We start from the raw sequence: 14,687 nt of genomic DNA on the forward strand, positions 1-14,687 counted from the left end.
TTTTACTTGCATCGGAGGTAATATGCGTGAGAAGGTAATTAAATGTCATGCAGCTTCATGGTTCTCGTTATATCGTCAGCCTTTATACTGCCTGCGATTCCTTCGGCATAAAGGATGAATCAGCGCCGGTGTACCGCCATGTGCCGTCGATAGCTCAGTTGGTAGAGCGGTGGACTGTATAGGTTTTAACTGCGTACATCCATAGGTCGCTGCCTCGAATCCGGCTCGACGGAGCAAGCTTTTTTGTGGCATTCTTTATGTTTTAATTAGTGATTTATTGCCACATGTGCAGCACCATAATGTATAAAGTGAATTAGAACATGTGATACGCGTCACAAAGTGTGCTGGCACCCAAAGTTTATATGCGAGACGATTGGGAAGGTTGTAGAAACGTCGCCATTTTACTAGCATCGGGGGTAAATACGCGTGAGAAGGTAATTAAATGTCATGCAGCTTCATGGTTCTCTTTATTTCGTCAGCTGCAATACTGCCTGCGATCCCTTCGGCATAAAGGATGAATCAGCGCCTTGGTACCGCCATCTTCCGTCGATAGCTCAGTTGGTAGAGCGGTGGACTGTAGAGGTTCCAACTTCGGACATTCATAGGTCGCTGGTTCGAAAACGGCTTGATGGAGCAAACTTTTTTATTCTTTATGTTTTAATTAGTCATTTATTGCCACATGTGCAGTACCATAACGTATAAAGTGAATTAGAACATGTCATACGCGTCACAAAGTGTGCTGGCACCCAAAGTTTATATGCGAGACGATTGGGAAGGTTGTAGAAACGTCGCCATTTTACTATCATCGGGGGTAAATACGCGTGAGAACGTAATTAAATGTCATGCAGCTTCATGGTTCTCGTTATTTCGTCAGCCTCAATACTGCCTGCGATCCCTTCGCCATAAAGGATGAATCGGCGCCTTGGTACCGCCATCTTCCGTCGATAGCTCAGTTGGTAGAGCGGTGGACTGTAGAGGTTCCAACTGCGGACAACCATAGGTCGCTGCCTCGAATCCGGCTCGACGGAGCAAGCTTTTTTGTGGCATTCTTTATGTTTTAATTAGTGATTTATTGCCACATGTGCAGCACCATAATGTATAAAGTGAATTAGAACATGTCATACGCGTCACAAAGTGTGCTGGCACCCAAAGTTTATTTGCGAGACGATTGAAAGGTTGTAGAAACGTCGCCATTTTATTAGCATTGGTGGTAAATACGCGTGAGAAGGTAATTAAATGTCATGCAGCTTCATAGTTCTTGTTATTTCGTCAGCCTCAATACTGCATCCGATCCCTTGGGCATAAAGAATGAATCAGCGCCTTGGTACCGCCATCTTCCGTCGATAGCTCAGTTGGTAGAGCGGTGGACTGTAGAGAATCTAACTGCGGACATCCATAGGTCGCTGGTTCAAATGCGGCTCGACGGAGCAAGCTTTTTTTATTCTTTATGTTTTAATTAGTGATTTATTGCTACATGTGAAGCACTATAATGTATAAAGTGAATTAGAACATTCATACGCGTCACAAAGTGTGCTGGCACCCAAAGTTTATATGCGAGACGATTGGAAAGGTTGTAGAAACGTCGCCATTTTACTAGCATCGGGGGTAAATACGCGTGAGAAGGTAATTAAATGTCATGCAGCTTCATGGTTCTCTTTATTTCGTCAGCCGCAATACTGCCTGCGATCCCTTCGGCATAAAGGATGAATCAGCGCCTTGGTACCGCCATCTTCCGTCGATAGCTCAGTTGGTAGAGCGGTGGACTGTAGAGGTTCCAACTTCGGACATTCATAGGTCGCTGGTTCAAATCCGGCTCGACGGAGCAAGCTTTTTTTATTCTTTATGTTTTAATTAGTGATTTATTGCCACATGTGCAGCACCATAATGTACCAAGTGAATTAGAACATGTCATACGCGTCGCGAAGTGTGCTGGCACGCAAAGTTTATATGCGAGACGATTGGGAAGGTTGCAGAAACGTCGCAGTTTTACTAGCATCGGGGGTAAATACGCGTGAGTGGGTAAGCAAATGTCATGCAGCTTCATAGTTCTCGTTATTTCGTCAGCCTCTATACTGCCTGCGATTCCTTCGGCCTGAAGGATGAATCAGCGCCGTAGTACCGCCATCTGCCGTCGATATCTCAGTTGGTAGAGCGGTGGACTGTATAGGTTTTAACTGCGTACATCCATAGCTCGCTGGTTTGAATCCGGCTCGACGGAGCAAGCTTTTTTTGTATTGTTTATGATTTATTTATTGATTTATTGCCACAAGTGCAGCACCCTAATGTATTAAGTGAATTAGAACATGTCATACGCGTCACAAAGTGTGCTGCCACCCAAAGTTTATATGCGAGACGATTGGGAAGGTTGTAGAAACGTCGCCGTTTTACTTGCATCGGGGGTAAATATGCGTGAGAAGGTAATTAAATGTCATGCAGCTTCATGGTTCTCGTTATATCGTCAGCCTTTATACTGCCTGCGATTCCTTCGGCATAAAGGATGAATCAGCGCCAGAGTACCGCCATCTGCCGTCGATAGCTCAGTTGGTAGAGCGGTGGACTGTAGAGGTTCCAACTTCAAGCATTCATAGGTCGCTGGTTCGAATTCGGCTTGACAGAGCAAGCTTTTTTTATTCTTTATGTTTTAATTAGTCATTTATTGCCACATGTGCAGTACCATAACGTATAAAGTGAATTAGAACATGTCATACGCGTCACAAAGTGTGCTGGCACCCAAAGTTTATATGCGAGACGATTGGGAAGGTTGTAGAAACGTCGCCATTGTACTATCATCGGGGGTAAATACGCGTGAGAAGGTAATTAAATGTCATGCAGCTTCACGGTTCTCTTTATTTTGTCAGCCGCAATACTGCCTGCGATCCCTTCGGCATAAAGGATGAATCAACGCCTTGGTACCGCCATCTTCCGTCGATAGCTCAGTTGGTAGACCGGTGGACTGTAGAGGTTCCAACTTCAAGCATTCATAGGTCGCTGGTTCGAATCCGGCTTGACGGAGCAAGCTTTTTTTATTCTTTATGTTTTAATTAGTCATTTATTGCCACATGTGCAGTACCATAACGTATAAAGTGAATTAGAACATGTCATACGCGTCACAAAGTGTGCTGGTACCCAAAGTTTATATGCGAGATGATTGGGAAGGTTGTAGAAACGTCGCCATTTTACTATCATCGCGGGTAAATACGCGTGAGAAGGTATATAAATGTCATGCAGCTTCATGGTTCTCGTTATTTCGTCAGCCTCAATACTGCCTGCGATCCCTTCGGCATAAAGGATGAATCAGCGCCTTGGTACCGCCATCTTCCGTCGATAGCTCAGTTGGTAGAGCGGTGGACTGTAGAGGTTCGAACTGCGGACATCCATAGGTCGCTGGTTCGAATGCGGCTCAACGGAGGAATCTCTGTATTGTGGTCTTTATGTTTTATTTAGTGATTTATTGCCACATGTGCAGCACAATAATATACAAAGTGAATTAGAACATGTCATACGCGACGCAAAGTGCGCTGGCACCCAAACTTTATATGCGAGACGATTGGGAAGGTTGCAGAAACGTAACAATTTTACTTGCATTGGGGGTAAATACGCGTGAGAAGGTAATTAAATGTCATGCAGCTTCATGGTTCTCTTTATTTCGTCAGCCGCAATACTGCCTGCGATCCCTTCGGCATAAAGGATGAATCAGCGCCGTAGCACTGCCATCTTCCGTCGATAGCTCAGTTGGTAGAACGGTGGACTGTCGAGGTTCGAACTGCGGACATTCGTAGGTCGCTGGTTCGAATCTGGCTCAACGGAGCAATCTTTTTTGTTTTTTGTTTCATGTTTTATTAGTGATTTATTGCCTCATGTGCCTCACCATAACGTACAATGTGAATAAGACATGTCATACGCGACGCAAAGTGCGCTAGCACCCAAACTTTATATGCGAGACGATTGGGAAGGTTGCAGAAACTTCACCATTTTACTTGCATCGGTGGTAAATACGCGTGAGTGGGTAACAAAATGTCATGCAGCTTCAAGGTTCTCGTTATTTCGTCAGCCTCTATACTGCCTGCGATTCCTTCAGCCTGAAGGATGAATCAGCGCCGTAGTACCGCCATCTGCCGTCGATATCTCAGTTGGTAGAGCGGTGGACTGTATAGGTTTTAACTGCGTACATCCATAGCTCGCTGGTTTGAATCCGGCTCGACGGAGCAAGCTTTTTTTGTATTGTTTATGCTTTATTTATCGATTTATTGCAACAAGTGCAGCACCCTAATGTATTAAGTGAATTAGAACATGTCATACGCGTCACAAAGTGTGCTGCCACCCAAAGTTTATATGCGAGACGATTGGGAAGGTTGCAGAAACGTCGCCGTTTTACTTGCATCGGAGGTAAATATGCGTGAGAAGGTAATTAAATGTCATGCAGCTTCATGGTTCTCGTTATATCGTCAGCCTTTATACTGCCTGCGATTCCTTCGGCATAAAGGATGAATCAGCGCCGGTGTACCGCCATGTGCCGTCGATAGCTCAGTTGGTAGAGCGGTGGACTGTATAGGTTTTAACTGCGTACATCCATAGGTCGCTGCCTCGAATCCGGCTCGACGGAGCAAGCTTTTTTGTGGCATTCTTTATGTTTTAATTAGTGATTTATTGCCACATGTGCAGCACCATAATGTATAAAGTGAATTAGAACATGTCATACGCGTCACAAAGTGTGCTGGCACCCAAAGTTTATTTGCGAGACGATTGAAAGGTTGTAGAAACGTCGCCATTTTATTAGCATTGGTGGTAAATACGCGTGAGAAGGTAATTAAATGTCATGCAGCTTCATAGTTCTCTTTATTTCGTCAGCCTCAATACTGCATCCGATCCCTTGGGCATAAAGAATGAATCAGCGCCTTGGTACCGCCATCTTCCGTCGATAGCTCAGTTGGTAGAGCGGTGGACTGTAGAAAATCCAACTGCGGACATCCATAGGTCGCTGGTTCAAATGCGGCTCGACGGAGCAAGCTTTTTTTATTCTTTATGTTTTAATTAGTGATTTATTGCTACATGTGCAGCACCATAATGTATAAAGTGAATTAGAACATTCATACGCGTCACAAAGTGTGCTGGCACCCAAAGTTTATATGCGAGACGATTGGAAAGGTTGTAGAAACGTCGCCATTTTACTAGCATCGGGGGTAAATACGCGTGAGAAGGTAATTAAATGTCATGCAGCTTCATGGTTCTCTTTATTTTGTCAGCCGCAATACTGCCTGCGATCCGTTCGGCATAAAGTATGAATCAGCGCCGTAGTACTGCCATCTTCCGTCGATAGCTCAGTTTGTAGAGCGGTGGACTGTAGAGGTTCCAACTGCGGACATCCATAGGTCGCTGGTTCGAATACGGCTCGATGGAGATCGCTTTTTCTATTCTTTATGATTTAATTAGTGATTTATTGCCACATGTGCAGCACCATAATATACCAAGTGAATTAAAACATGTCATACGCGTCGCAAAGTGTGCTGGCACCCAAAGTTTATATGCGAGACGATTGGGAAGGTTGCACAAATGTCGAGGTTTAACTAGCATCGGGGGTAAATACGCGTGAGTGGATAAGCAAATGTCATGCAGCTTCATGGTTCTCGTTATATCGTCAGCCTTTATACTGCCTGCGATTCCTTCGGCATAAAGGATGAATCAGCGCCGTAGTACTGCCATCTTCCGGCGATATCTCAGTTGGTAGAACGGTGGACTGTCGAGGTTCGAACTGCGGACATCCGTAGGTCGCTGGTTCGAATCCGGCTCAACGGAGCAATCTTGTTTGTTTTTTTTCTTCATGTTTTATCAGTGATTTATTGCCACATGTGCAGCACCATAACGTACAAAGTGAATAAAACATGTCATACGCGACACAAAGTGTGCTGGCACCCAAAGTTTATATATGAGACGATTGGGAAGGTTGTAGAAACGTCGCCATTTTACTATCATCGGAGGTAAATACGCGTGAGTGGATAAGCAAATGTCATGCAGCTTCATGGTTCTCGTTATATCGTCAGCCTTTATACTGCCTGCGATTCCTTCGGCATAAAGGATGAATCAGCGCCGTAGTACTGCCATCTTCCGGCGATATCTCAGTTGGTAGAACGGTGGACTGTCGAGGTTCGAACTGCGGACATCCGTAGGTCGCTGGTTCGAATCCGGCTCAACGGAGCAATCTTGTTTGTTTTTTTTCTTCATGTTTTATCAGTGATTTATTGCCACATGTGCAGCACCATAATGTATAAAGTGAATTAGAACATGTCATACGCGTCACAAAGTGTGCTGGCACCCAAAGTTTATATGCGAGACGATTGGGAAGGTTGTAGAAACGTCGCCATTTTACTAGCGTCGGGGGTAAATACGCGTGAGAAGGTAATTAAATGTCATGCAGCTTCATGGTTCTCGTTATTTCGTCAGCCTCAATACTGCCTTCGATCTCTTCGGCATAAAGGATGAATCAGCGCCTTGGTACCGCCATCTTCCGTGGATAGCTCAGTTGGTAGAGCGGTGGACTGTAGAGGTTCCAACAGCGGATATTTATAGGTCGCTGGTTCGAATCCGGCTCGACGGAGCAAGCTTCTTATTCATTATGTTTTGATTAGTGATTTATTGCCACATGTGCAGCACCATAATGTACAAAGTGAATAAAACATGTCGTACGCGACACAAAGTGTGCTGGCACCCAAAGTTTATATGCGAGACGATTGGGAAGTTTGTAGAAACATCGCCATTGTACTAGCATCGGGGGTAATTACGCGTGAGAAGGTAATAAATGTCATGCAGCTTCATGGTTCTCGTTATATCGTCAGCCTTTATACTGCCTGCGATTACTTCGGCATAAAGGATGAATCAGCGCCGTAGTACTGCCATCTTCCGTCGATAGCTCAGTTGGTAGAACGGTGGGCTGTAGAGGTTCGAACTGCGGACATCCATAGGTCACTGGTTCGAATGCGGCTCAACGGAAAAATGTCATTGTTGTAGTCTTTATGTTTTATTAGTAATTTATTTCCACATGTGCAGCACCATAATATACAAAGTGAATTAGAACATGTCATACGCGACGCAAAGTGCGCTGGCACCCAAACTTTATATGCGAGACGATTGGGAAGGTTGCAACAACGTCGCCATTTTACTTGCATCGGTGGTAAATACGCGTGAGTGGGTAACAAAATGTCATGCAGCTTCATGGTTCTCGTTATTTCGTCAGCCTCTATACTGCCTGCGATTCCTTCGGCATAAAGGATGAATCAGCGCCGTAGTACCGCCATCTGCCATCGATATCTCAGTTGGTAGAGCCGTGGACTGTATATGTTCTAACTGCGTACATCCATAGCTCACTCGTTCGAATCCGGCTCGACGGAGCAAGCTTTTTGTTGTATTGTTTATGTTTTATTCAGCGATTTATTGCCACAAGTGCCGCACCATAATGTATTAAGTGAATTAGAACATGTGATACGCGTCACAAAGTGTGCTGCCACCCAAAGTTTATATGCGAGACGATGGGGAAGGTTGTAGAAACGTCGCCAATTTACTAGCATCGGGGGTAAATACGCGTGAGAAGGTAAAAAAATGTCATGCACCTTCATGGTTTTCGTTATTTCGTCAGCCACAATACTGCCTGCGATCCCTTCGGCATGAATGATGAATCAGCTCCGTAGTACCGCCATCTTCCGTCGATAGCTCAGTTCGTAGAACGGTGGACTGTAGAGGTTCCAACCGCGGACATCCATAGGTCGCTGGTTCGAATACGGCTCGACGGAGAAAGCTTTTTTATTCTTTATGTTTTAATTAGTGATTTATTGCCACATGTGCAGTACCATAATGTACAAAGTGAATTAGAACATGTCATACGCGTCGCGAAGTGTGCTGGCACCCAAAGTTTATCTGCGAGACGATTGGGAAGGTTGCAGAAACGTCGCCGTTTTACTAGCATCGGGGGTAAATATGCGTGAGAAGGTAAATAAATGTCATGCAGCTTCATGGTTCTCGTTATATCGTCAGCCTTTATACTGCCTGCGATTCCTTCAGTATAAAAGATGAATCAGCGCCGCAGTACTGCCATCTTCCGTCGATAGCTCAGTTTGTAGAATGGTGGACTGTCGAGGTTCAAACTGCGGACATCCATAGGTCGCTGGTTCGAATCCAGCTCAACGGAGCAATCTTTTTGTTTTTTTGTTCATGTTTTATTAGTGATTTATTGCCACATGTGCCGCACAATTACGTACAAAGTGAATAAAACATGTCATACGCGACACAAAGTGTGCTGGCACCCAAAGTTTATATGCGAGACGATTGGGAAGGTTGTAGAAACGTCGCTATTTTACTAGCATCGTAGTAAATACGCGTGAGAAGGTAATTAAATGTCATGCAGCTTCATGGTTCTCGTTATTTCGTCAGCCTCAATACTGCCTGCGATCCCTTCGGCATAAAGGATGAATCAGCGCCTTGGTACCGCCATCTTCCGTCGATAGCTCAGTTGGTAGAGCGGTGGACTGTAGAGGTTCGAACTGCGGACATCCATAGGTCGCTGGTTCGAATCCGGCTCGACGGAGCAAGCTTTTTTTATTCTTTATTTTTTAATTAGTGATTTATTGCCACATGTGCTGCACCATATAGTACAAAGTGAATTAGAACTTGTCATACGCGTCGCGAAGTGTGCTGGCACCCAAAGTTTATATGCGAGACGATTGAGAAGGTTGTAGAAACGTCGCCATCTTACTAGCATCGGGGGTAAATACGCGTGAGAAGGTAATTAAATGTCATGCAGCTTCATGGTTCTCGTTATATTGTCAGCCTTTATACTGCCTGCGATTCCTTCAGCATAAAGAATGAATCAGCGCCGTAGTACTGCCATCTTCCGTCGATAGCTCAGTTGGTAGAATGGTGGACTGTAGAGGTTCGAACTGCGGACATCCATAGGTCGCTGGTTCGAATGCGGCTCAACGGAGGAATCTCTTTGTTGTAGTCTTTATGTTTTAATTAGTGATTTATTGCCACATGTGCAGCACCATATTATACAAAGTGAATTAGAACATGTCATACGCGACGCAAAGTGCGCTGGCACCCAAACTTTATATGCGAGACGATTTGGAAGGGTGCAGAAACGTCGCCATTTTACTTGCATCGGTGGTAAATACGCGTGAGTGGGTAACAAAATGTCATGCAGCTCCATGGTTCTCGTTATTTCGTCAGCCTCTATACTGCCTGCGATTCCTTCGGCATAAAGGATGAATCAGCGCCGTAGTACCGCCATCTGCCGTCGATATCTCAGTTTGTAGAGCGGTGGACTGTATAGGTTTTAACTGCGTACATCCATAGCTCACTGGTTCGAATCCGGCTCGACGGAGCAAGCTTTTTGTTGTATTGTTTATGTTTTATTCAGTGATTTATTGCCACAAGTGCAGCACCATAATGTATTAAGTGAATTAGAACATGTCATACGCGTCTCAAAGTGTGCTGCCACCCAAAGTTTATATGCGAGACGATGGGGAAGGTTGTAGAAACGTCGCCATTTTACTAGCATCGGGGGTAAATACGCGTGAGAAAGTAAAAAAATGTCATGCACCTTCATGGTTTTCGTTATTTCGTCAGCCACAATACTGCCTGCGATCCCTTCGGCATAAATGATGAATCAGCGCCGTAGTACCGCCATCTTCCGTCGATAGCTCAGTTCGTAGAACGGTGGACTGTAGAGGTTCCAACCGCGGACATCCATAGGTCGCTGGTTCGAATACGGCTCGACGGAGAAAGCTTTTTTATTCTTTATGTTTTAATTAGTGATTTATTGCCACATGTGCAGCACCATATTGTACAAAGTGAATTAGAACTTGTCATACGCGTCGCGAAGTGTGCTGGCACCCAAAGTTTATATGCGAGACGATTGGGAAGGCTGCATAAACGTCGCCGTTTTACTAGCATCGGGGGTAACTATGCGTGAGAAGGTAAATAAATGTCATGCAGCTTCATGGTTCTCGTTATATCGTCAGCCTTTATACTGCCTGCGATTCCTTCAGCATAAAGGATGAATCAGCGCCGTAGTACTGCCATCTTCCGTCGATAGCTCAGTTGGTAGAACGGTGGACTGTCGAGGTTCGAACTGCGGACATCCATAGGTCGCTGGTTCGAATCCGGCTCAACGGAGCAATCTTTTTTGTTTTTTTCTTCATGTTTTATTGGTGATTTATTGCCACATATGCCGCACCATAACGTACAAAGTGAATAAAACATGTCATACGCGACACAAAGTGTGCTGGCACCCAAAGTTTATATATGAGACGATTGAGAACGTTGTAGAAACGTCACCATTTTACTATCATCGGGGGTAAATACGCGTGAGAAGTGTATTAAATGTCGTGCAGCTTCATGGTTTTCGTTATTTCGTCAGCCTCAATACTGCCTGCGATCCCTTCGGCATAAAGGATGAATCATCGCCGTAGTACTGCCATCTTCCGTCGATAGCTCAGTTGGTAGAATGGTGGACTGTAGAGGTTCGAACTGCGGACATCCATAGGTCGCTGGTTCGAATGCGGCTCAACGGAGGAATCTCTTTGTTGTAGTCTTTATGTTTTAATTAGTAATTTATTGCCACATGTGCAGCATCATAATATACAAAGTGAATTAGAACATGTCATACGCGAAACAAAAGTGCGCTGGCACCCAAACTTTATATGCGAGACGATTGGGAAGGTTGCAGGAACGTCGTCATTTTACTTGCATCGGGGGTAAATACGCGTGAGTGGGTAACAAAATGTCATGCAGCTTCATGGTTCTCGTTATTTCGTCAGCCTCTATACTGCCTGCGATTCCTTCGGCATAAAGGATGAATCAGCGCCGTAGTACCGCCATCTGCCATCGATATCTTAGTTGGTAGAGGCGTGGACTGTATAGATTTTAACTGCGTACATCCATAGCTCGCTGGTTCGAATCCGGATCGAGGGAGCAAGCTTTTTGTTGTATTCTCTATGTTTTAATTAGCGATTTATTGCTACATGTGCAGCACCATAATGTATAAAGTGAATTAGAACATGTCATACGCGTCACAAAGTGTGGTGCCACCCAAAGTTTATATGCGAGACGATGGGGAAGGTTGTAGAAACGTCGCCATTTTACTAGAATCGGGAATAAATACGCGTGAGAAGGTAGTTAAATGTCATGCAGCTTCATAGTTTTCGTTATTTCGTCAGCCGCAATACTGCCTGCGATCCGTTCGGCATAAAGGATGAATCAGCGCCTTGGTACCGCCATCTTCCATCGATAGCTCAGTTGGTAGAGCGGTGGACTGTAGAGGTTCCAACTGCGGACATCCATAGGTCGCTGGTTCAAATCCGGCTCGACGGAAATAGCTTTTTTCACTCTTTAGGCTTTAATTAGTGATTTATTGCCACATGTGCAGCACCATAATGTACCAAGTGGATCAGAACATGTCATACGCGTCGCGAAGTGTGCTGGCACCCAAAGTTTATATGCGAGACGATTCGGAAGGTTGCAGAAACGTCGCAGTTTTACTAGCATCGGGGGTAAATACGCGTGAGTGAATAAGTAAATGTCATGCAGCTTCATGGTTCTCGTTATATCGTCAGCCTTTATACTGCCTGCGATTCCTTTGGCATAAAGGATGAATCAGTGCCGTAGTACTGCCATCTTCCGTCGATATCTCAGTTGGTAGAACGGTGGAGTGTCGAGGTTCGAACTTCAGACATCCGTAGGTCGCTGGTTTGAATCTGGCTCAACAGAGCAATCTTTTTTGTTTTTTTCTTCATGTTTTATTAGTGATTTATTGCCACATGTGCCGCACCATAACGTACAAAGTGAATAAAACATGTCATACGCGACACAAAATGTGCTGGCACCCAAAGTTTATATATGAGACGATTGGGAAGGTTGTAGAAACGTCGCCATTTTACTATCATCGGGGGTAATTACGCGTGAGAAGGTAATTAAATGTCATGCAGCTTCATGGTTCTCGTTATAACGTCAGCCTTTATACTGCCTGCGATTCCTTCGGCATAAAGGATGAAACAGCGCCATAGTACTGCCATCTTCCGTCGATAGCTCAGTTGGTAGAACGGTGGACTGTAGAGGTTCGAACTGCGGACATTCATAGGTCGCTGGTTCGAATGCGGCTCAACGGAGGAATGTATTTGTTGTAGTCTTTATGTTTTATTAGTGATTTATTGCCCCATGTGCAGCACCATAATATACAAAGTGAATTAGAACATGTCATACACGACGCAAAGTGCGCTGGCACCCAAACTTTATATGTGAGACGATTGGGAAGGTTGCAGGAACGTCGCCATTTTACTTGCATCGGTGGTAAATACGCGTGAGTGGGTAATAAAATGTCATGCAGCTTCATGGTTCTCGTTATTTCGTCAGCCTCTATACTGCCTGCGATTCCTTCGGTATAAAGGATGAATCAGCGCCGTAGTACCGCCATCTGCCATCGATATCTCAGTTGGTAGAGCCGTGGACTGTAATGGTCTAACTGCGTACATCCATAGCTCGCTGGTTCGAATCCGGATCGACGGAGCAAGATTTTGTTGTATTGTTTATGTTTTATTTAATGATTTATTGCCACAAGTGCAGCACCATAATGTATTAGGTGAATTAGAACATGTCATACGCGTCACAAAGTGTGCTGCCACCCAAAGTTTATATGCGAGACGGTGGAAAAGGTTGTAGAAACGTCGCCATTTTACTAGCATCGGGGGTAAATACGCGTGAGAAGGTAAATAAATGTCATGCAGCTTCATGGTTCTCGTTATTTCGTCAGCCGCAATACTGCCTGCGATCCCTTCGGCATAAAGGATGAATCTCCGCCTCTGTACCGCCATCTTCCGTCGATAGCTCAGTTGGTAAAGCGGTGGACTGTAGAGGTTCCAACTGCGGACATCCATAGGTCGCTGGTTTGAATCCGGCTCGACGGAGCAAGCTTTTTTTATTCTTTATTTTTTAATTAGTGATTTATTGCCACATGTGCAGAACCATATAGTACAAAGTGAATTAGAACTTGTCATACGCCTCACGAAGTGTGCTGGCACCCAAAGTTTATATGCGAGACGATTGGGAAGGTTGTAGAAACGTCGCCATTTTACTAGCATCGGGGGTAAATACGCGTGAGGAGGTAATTAAATGTCATGCAGCTTCATGGTTCTCGTTATATTGTCAGCCTTTATACTGCCTGCGATTCCTTTGGCATAAAGGATGAATCAGCCCCTTGGTACCACGATCTTCCGTCGATAGCTCAGTTGGTAGAGCGGTGGACTGCAGAGGTTCCAACTGCGGACAGCTATAGGTCGCTGGTTCGAATCCGGCTCAACGGAGCAATATTTTGTTTTTTTGTTCATGTTTTATTAGTGATTTATTGCCACATGTGCCGCACAATTACGTACAAAGTGAATAAAACATGTCATACGCGACACAAAGTGTGCTGGCACCCAAAGTTTATATGCGAGACGATTGGGAAGGTTGTAGAAACGTCGCTATTTTACTAGCATCGTAGTAAATACGCGTGAGAAGGTAATTAAATGTCATGCAGCTTCATGGTTCTCGTTATTTCGTCAGCCTCAATACTGCCTGCGATCCCTTCGGCATAAAGGATGAATCAGCGCCTTGGTACCGCCATCTTCCCTCGATAGCTCAGTTGGTAGAGCGGTGGACTGTAGAGGTTCGAACTGCGGACATCCATAGGTCGCTGGTTCGAATCCGGCTCGACGGAGCAAGCTTTTTTTATTCTTTATTTTTTAATTAGTGATTTATTGCCACATGTGCTGCACCATATAGTACAAAGTGAATTAGAACTTGTCATACGCGTCGCGAAGTGTGCTGGCACCCAAAGTTTATATGCGAGACGATTGAGAAGGTTGTAGAAACGTCGCCATCTTACTAGCATCGGGGGTAAATACGCGTGAGAAGGTAATTAAATGTCATGCAGCTTCATGGTTCTCGTTATATTGTCAGCCTTTATACTGCCTGCGATTCCTTCAGCATAAAGAATGAATCAGCGCCGTAGTACTGCCATCTTCCGTCGATAGCTCAGTTGGTAGAATGGTGGACTGTAGAGGTTCGAACTGCGGACATCCATAGGTCGCTGGTTCGAATGCGGCTCAACGGAGGAATCTCTTTGTTGTAGTCTTTATGTTTTAATTAGTGATTTATTGCCACATGTGCAGCACCATATTATACAAAGTGAATTAGAACATGTCATACGCGACGCAAAGTGCGCTGGCACCCAAACTTTATATGCGAGACGATTTGGAAGGGTGCAGAAACGTCGCCATTTTACTTGCATCGGTGGTAAATACGCGTGAGTGGGTAACAAAATGTCATGCAGCTCCATGGTTCTCGTTATTTCGTCAGCCTCTATACTGCCTGCGATTCCTTCGGCATAAAGGATGAATCAGCGCCGTAGTACCGCCATCTGCCGTCGATATCTCAGTTTGTAGAGCGGTGGACTGTATAGGTTTTAACTGCGTACATCCATAGCTCACTGGTTCGAATCCGGCTCGACGGAGCAAGCTTTTTGTTGTATTGTTTATGTTTTATTCAGTGATTTATTGCCACAAGTGCAGCACCATAATGTATTAAGTGAATTAGAACATGTCATACGCGTCTCAAAGTGTGCTGCCACCCAAAGTTTATATGCGAGACGATGGGGAAGGTTGTAG

At 44.8% G+C, this 14,687-nt stretch overlaps 1 protein-coding gene and 17 non-coding genes across 18 annotated transcripts in view; all 18 read left to right on the top strand.

Annotated features, from left to right (window-relative positions):
- Nucleotides 1-14,687, top strand: part of LOC142803787 (uncharacterized) — a 373,950-nt gene that overhangs the window by 205,359 nt on the left and 153,904 nt on the right. The gene's annotated exons all lie outside the window — the stretch shown is intronic.
- Nucleotides 144-233, top strand: TRNAY-GUA (transfer RNA tyrosine (anticodon GUA)). The gene is given in 2 exon segments: nucleotides 144-180; nucleotides 198-233. It is a non-coding gene; the product is annotated as a tRNA-Tyr (tRNA).
- On the top strand, nucleotides 544-633 carry TRNAY-GUA (transfer RNA tyrosine (anticodon GUA)). Its single transcript is given in 2 exon segments — nucleotides 544-580; nucleotides 598-633. It is a non-coding gene; the product is annotated as a tRNA-Tyr (tRNA).
- On the top strand, nucleotides 1,338-1,427 carry TRNAY-GUA (transfer RNA tyrosine (anticodon GUA)). The gene is given in 2 exon segments: nucleotides 1,338-1,374; nucleotides 1,392-1,427. It is a non-coding gene; the product is annotated as a tRNA-Tyr (tRNA).
- On the top strand, nucleotides 1,733-1,822 carry TRNAY-GUA (transfer RNA tyrosine (anticodon GUA)). Its single transcript is given in 2 exon segments — nucleotides 1,733-1,769; nucleotides 1,787-1,822. It is a non-coding gene; the product is annotated as a tRNA-Tyr (tRNA).
- TRNAY-GUA (transfer RNA tyrosine (anticodon GUA)) lies at nucleotides 2,527-2,616 on the top strand. Its single transcript is given in 2 exon segments — nucleotides 2,527-2,563; nucleotides 2,581-2,616. It is a non-coding gene; the product is annotated as a tRNA-Tyr (tRNA).
- TRNAY-GUA (transfer RNA tyrosine (anticodon GUA)) lies at nucleotides 2,923-3,012 on the top strand. Its single transcript is given in 2 exon segments — nucleotides 2,923-2,959; nucleotides 2,977-3,012. It is a non-coding gene; the product is annotated as a tRNA-Tyr (tRNA).
- TRNAY-GUA (transfer RNA tyrosine (anticodon GUA)) lies at nucleotides 3,319-3,408 on the top strand. Its single transcript is given in 2 exon segments — nucleotides 3,319-3,355; nucleotides 3,373-3,408. It is a non-coding gene; the product is annotated as a tRNA-Tyr (tRNA).
- Nucleotides 4,514-4,603, top strand: TRNAY-GUA (transfer RNA tyrosine (anticodon GUA)). The gene is given in 2 exon segments: nucleotides 4,514-4,550; nucleotides 4,568-4,603. It is a non-coding gene; the product is annotated as a tRNA-Tyr (tRNA).
- Nucleotides 4,913-5,002, top strand: TRNAY-GUA (transfer RNA tyrosine (anticodon GUA)). The gene is given in 2 exon segments: nucleotides 4,913-4,949; nucleotides 4,967-5,002. It is a non-coding gene; the product is annotated as a tRNA-Tyr (tRNA).
- Nucleotides 5,308-5,397, top strand: TRNAY-GUA (transfer RNA tyrosine (anticodon GUA)). The gene is given in 2 exon segments: nucleotides 5,308-5,344; nucleotides 5,362-5,397. It is a non-coding gene; the product is annotated as a tRNA-Tyr (tRNA).
- Nucleotides 6,503-6,592, top strand: TRNAY-GUA (transfer RNA tyrosine (anticodon GUA)). Its single transcript is given in 2 exon segments — nucleotides 6,503-6,539; nucleotides 6,557-6,592. It is a non-coding gene; the product is annotated as a tRNA-Tyr (tRNA).
- On the top strand, nucleotides 8,483-8,572 carry TRNAY-GUA (transfer RNA tyrosine (anticodon GUA)). The gene is given in 2 exon segments: nucleotides 8,483-8,519; nucleotides 8,537-8,572. It is a non-coding gene; the product is annotated as a tRNA-Tyr (tRNA).
- On the top strand, nucleotides 10,072-10,161 carry TRNAD-GUC (transfer RNA aspartic acid (anticodon GUC)). Its single transcript is given in 2 exon segments — nucleotides 10,072-10,108; nucleotides 10,126-10,161. It is a non-coding gene; the product is annotated as a tRNA-Asp (tRNA).
- Nucleotides 11,269-11,358, top strand: TRNAY-GUA (transfer RNA tyrosine (anticodon GUA)). Its single transcript is given in 2 exon segments — nucleotides 11,269-11,305; nucleotides 11,323-11,358. It is a non-coding gene; the product is annotated as a tRNA-Tyr (tRNA).
- Nucleotides 12,858-12,947, top strand: TRNAY-GUA (transfer RNA tyrosine (anticodon GUA)). The gene is given in 2 exon segments: nucleotides 12,858-12,894; nucleotides 12,912-12,947. It is a non-coding gene; the product is annotated as a tRNA-Tyr (tRNA).
- Nucleotides 13,254-13,343, top strand: TRNAC-GCA (transfer RNA cysteine (anticodon GCA)). The gene is given in 2 exon segments: nucleotides 13,254-13,290; nucleotides 13,308-13,343. It is a non-coding gene; the product is annotated as a tRNA-Cys (tRNA).
- Nucleotides 13,649-13,738, top strand: TRNAY-GUA (transfer RNA tyrosine (anticodon GUA)). Its single transcript is given in 2 exon segments — nucleotides 13,649-13,685; nucleotides 13,703-13,738. It is a non-coding gene; the product is annotated as a tRNA-Tyr (tRNA).

The sequence above is a fragment of the Rhipicephalus microplus genome, chromosome 3 (genome assembly GCF_043290135.1).
Source record: "Rhipicephalus microplus isolate Deutch F79 chromosome 3, USDA_Rmic, whole genome shotgun sequence".
Lineage (NCBI taxonomy): Eukaryota > Metazoa > Arthropoda > Arachnida > Ixodida > Ixodidae > Rhipicephalus > Rhipicephalus microplus.